Here is a 4752-nt window from a genome sequence, read left to right as displayed (position 1 = left end):
TGGCTGGGCCTCAGAATATTTATTGGGCTCGTATTTCAGGAATTCAGAACAGATGGGGATTTTTTTTCCTCATAGGCTGTAGTGGTTGTTGAAATGGATTGTTAAACACTGCTCCATCAGTCTCTGCATTTGTTTCAGAAACAGAACGGCAAGTATTAGGGCCTTGGTTTAAAGCCACCTTAGACCAGAGACGTGCAAGTGTGGTCCACTGACCAGATCCACCACTTGTTTCCAAAAATAAATTTTTACTGGGGCAGTTACACTCATTTGTCTGCACATTTGCTATGGCTGCTTTTCTCAATGCACCAGCTGTCGTAAGAATATAGGGCCCCAAACTGAAAGTACTGACCCCTTTACAGACAGTGTGCTGACCTCCTGACTTAGACTTGAAGATGACTCTTCATCTCCACAGGGTTGAAGCAAACCACACCTCAGACTTGTGAATCTGCTCACCAGACTTTACCGTTCAAGATCTTTAAGGAGGCCGGTTGCGCAGGCATAATTAAATTGTTGGCTATTGCAGATTAACTCAGTCCCAGTATTGTATTTATTCCCCGTAAGGCTGAGCACTCAAAGGACAGGGCCAAAAGTCCCAGCTTTCTCACTACATGCCTAGGTATGACAACCAGCCCCGCCATCTAGGTGACTCCTCAGGAATGCTTAAAGGGGAATTATGAATAAATAACAATATTCTGTGACTCCAAGGGTTTCCAGAGCTTTGTCGGGAACCAGGTATTTAGACCGAGTATCTATTTATTAATATTTATTTTAATAAGGCTGTCCTTGCCCAAGGCTATCTAAGCAGGTGCAGTTGCTGAGAAGAGGAGCTTCTCCAATTAGCCAAGGGGCCTGCAGGTCCTTCACTGAGTCCAAGGAATGCAAGGCTGATTAGTTACACCCACGCTAGCCTAGGCTTTTTGATGGTTTCTATGTGTCTGTCTCCTGTAGTCTGGTAAGCAACTCCTCACATAGACTTTGATCAGCAACCTCAGTGACCTCTCTGACTCACTGGACAATTGTCTTCCTTTAGTATGGTGTTGGTGTTTGTGTCCTATGTGGGGAAATAGGCACTTTCCCCAAGAAAAGTCCTGCCTCACAATTGGCACCCCCAAAGGGACTTGGCAGAACCAAGGAAGATGGGGAGCGGGTGGTGTGTGGCTCCTGAAGTGAGTGCTGGGATACACGGCTGAGGCTGGTCCCTGTGAAACTGGAGGATCTGCAGGGGCAATCCCATTAGAGCTACCTTTCCCATGTGATGTGGAATGGTGTGCTGCCTTACTATAGTGGTGATTACATGTCCCCAGCAACGGGTGACAGGCAACCAAAGCCAAGCCACCTGAGAGTGGAGATCCTTGGGAACCCTAGGGTGGCCCATCCATCTTCCTCATGTCATCCCATACGGCATGCCTCCCTGTAGAGATGATGCTGGGAACACTGAGGGACTGGGCAAGGTCCCTGGAAGCCCCACAGTCAGGACAGGGTCTGACTCTGATGTGGGTCATGAGCCCTTTCGTGTTAACAATAAGACCTGCAATGGAGCAGGCTCAGCTATCTTCACAGGAAGAGATTGCCCCATTAGAGAGGAGAAAGGATGTGTGGATACTGCACCAACGTTGAGATAGCCTCTCATTTGCTGAGAAAAGTGGGAAAAGGTAGGCTGAGGTGACATTGGCTGTGACTTCTTACAGATGTCAGGACGCAAGAATAAGAGAGCACAAGTTATATGTCTGCTTAAGAGAATTCCAGAGACTGCAAACACGTGGGGAAACTGGACAGTGAGGAGGGAGGAAATGTGGAAGTGACAGGAGACACCTTCTCGGGTCCAACCCTTAAGACAGAGGAAGGGGGAAATCTGGGGTTCAACCAGCATAATAATGCCTAGTGCAGGACTCTCGTACTCAGGAAGCATCCAGCATCCTCAGGGGATCCCGGGTGGCCATTTCCCTCTACTTGATGTCATGTTCAAAGTGGGTGCAGGGCACCCAAAAGGGCTAGCTGTGGAGAAGAGATGTCCTAGAGCAAACTGGCTGTGAGATAACCCATAAACCTAGTAACCTGCAGGATTTCTCATGAGGGCAAAGCTGCAGCCGATTTGAAATGTATTGATATATTTTGCCTGCATGCAGTGCCTGCTGAGACCAGAAAGGGGGAGCTGGGCAGTCCAGCATCGGAACCAATCAGAGTCCCCATCAAGAGCTGTGTGAGAGATACAAACACAATGTACTCTTTTCTGTCAAAGAATTAAATAAGACAAAACTCTTCTTTTTAAAAACATGGTCAGGAATCACTTGGCAGACATCTGAATTCCACCAGGGTCAATACTTCTGGAAGTCAGAATCCGTGCTGGCAAACTGCCTTCTGTTTTCAGTTACAGCTTTCTTACCAGTTGTGCTCTAACCAACAGCGTGGGAGTGTGAGGCCTGGCTCTGGTTGTTCAAAGAGAGGCACAAGACCCCTTTGTGGTGGAAATAAAACTGGTACGCTTGCCTGCTGACTTGACGGGTTACATCCCCTTCTGTAGAAGTTAAACATTCGGCCTTGCTAGGATACTTTGGATTGTGCTGTCATTTTCTGGGGAACCCTGACCCATTTCTAACAGCTCGGGTGCTCACATCCGCTGAGCCATCTCCAGTCCCTCCGATCCCTTCCTGACGATTGTCTGGACTCACCTCTTAATATCCTGTAAGAGGGATTTCACTTCAAGATGAATTTTTTTTTTGGGGGGGGGGGGGGACAACCCGTATTCCAACCGCACGGAAAAGAGCCTATCACCTTCCTGATAAAAATGTATAGCTCAATTAAAAATAATAAAGTATAAAAAAAGATGAGGGAGAAGGCAGAATATATTAAAACAGAGATGACTCGAGAGTAGAATGCAAATATGATAAGCCTGTCAGAGCACGGGGCTGCCTAAACCCCAAGGAAGAATTTCTTGGCCTGACAGCTCACAATCGTCAAAGTTCAGACTTATCTTTTCAAAACCTAAAGCAAATGAAGGGGGGGCTTTCTTAATCCAGCACCCCTAGCAAGGCTCAGGGCAGTGCCCAGGAAAGCAAAGTCAGAAAGGGGGCAGAAAAAGTTGGATATTCTGGGCACCTGTAATCCAGACTCAACCCACAGTCCCAGGCTCTTCTACACCTAGCTCACACCAGGGCTTGCAGACATGAGCAATATACCCTATGACGTCATGCTATGGCTCCTGGCAATGGCTCCTGGCAACGCATTTTCCTTCCGGGTTCCTAGGCATCCCCAGGTCTTAAGCCCTAGGTGGTGCGCAGGGTAGGGCGTGGGAGGTCCCTAAGCTGCCGCGATGGGAGAGGGCCGGGGAGACACTTTCGAGGGGGTGAGCACAGACCGCCTGAAGCTGGAGCTGCTGGAGGAGATCCACTTGAAGTGAGTGGGTCCTGTGGGCTTCATCTCGCTGCTAGACCTCTTGTGACCTGCAGGGTCGGAGCTCTGATGTGCGCGAGGAGGCCCCTGTGCCCGGGTGGGGATTCATGCAGGGCTCACCAGACACCTCCCAAGGAAGTGTTATATGGAGAGGTTCACTGTATGTGTGGTGTGTGTGTGTGTGTGTGTGTGTGTGTGTGTGTGCAACAGATACGTGCAGTTCCTAGGGTGCCCAAAAGACGGCATCTGATCCCCTGAAACTGGAGTTACAGGTGCTTTTGAGCCTCCATGTGGGTGCTGGGAATCAAACCAGGTCCTCAGCTGGAGTAGCCAGAGCTTTTAGCCACTGGGCCATCTGTACCGTCCCCGTTTGCCTTTTCGTTTAGCGGGAGTCAAGGGAATACAAGTGAGCTGTTATATTTGTGTAGATTAAGCATAGAGAAATTGTAATGTTGGAAAAAAAAGTGACTGGTTTTGATGGTTCCGCTAAATTCATTTTCTTTCTGTTCCCTTTGAAGAACTTCAGAAATCCGGACACTTTTGTAGAAATGGGCTCTGGGACTCTCTGTGCTTTTCTTGAGTGGTGGAAGCGATAGGTCAGAGTTCTACCAGGGAGCTGTATCCTGTCTCTTAAGTGTGAGAGAGAGGAAGAGAGGGGAGAGGGAGGGAGATGTGGGGGAAGAGAGAAGAAACTAGTTATATCCAGGCTTGGTGACAAACTCTTGTAAACCCAGACACTTAGGGCAAGAGGTGAGGGGCTGGAGGCAGTTAGGGCACAAGGGATGACCTGTTTCAAGATAAAACCTGAGCTGAGGATGCAGCTCTGCAGAAGAGCCCTTGGATAGCGTACACAGCCCTTTTCCCTGTCTCACTCCCATCTGATCGCCGGTTTCTTGGTCTTGTACCAAAACGAGAGCCTTCTGAGTGCAGACTGTATGTTTCTGAGGCAGTCAAGATGCAGAACAGGTCTGGGAGAAGTCGCATCTCAGCTCCGTCACCCAGTGACTGCAGACCCCAGCCTAGCTTCTTAGCCGGGCCAATTCAGCCAGCGTTCAGGGCATTGGCTGCCGTCCTTGGGCACATGTTCGCGGAACTGTTCGTTTTTTTTTTTTTTTTTTTTTTTTTTGTGTGTGTGTGTGTATGTGTGTTTATTTTTGTTTTGTTTTACATTTATTGTGCGCATTTGGCAGGGGTTGCATTGTCACAGTGCCCAGGTCTGAGGACAACTTAGTTGGCTCCCTCCTTCCACCATGTGGGTTGCAGGGATCAGACCCAGGTTGTCAGGTTTGTAGCGAGTGCCTTCAGCCACTGCATCCTCTGGCCAGCCCTCTGCTGGTTCATCATCCTGCATTGCGGTACCCT

This window comes from Microtus oregoni, unplaced genomic scaffold, assembly GCF_018167655.1.
Source record: "Microtus oregoni isolate MIOR12 unplaced genomic scaffold, Mior012 000010F_ref0000083, whole genome shotgun sequence".
In the NCBI taxonomy this organism is placed as follows: domain Eukaryota; kingdom Metazoa; phylum Chordata; class Mammalia; order Rodentia; family Cricetidae; genus Microtus; species Microtus oregoni.
The sequence above is the reverse complement of the archived record's forward strand: the minus strand, read 5'-3'. Positions refer to the sequence as shown.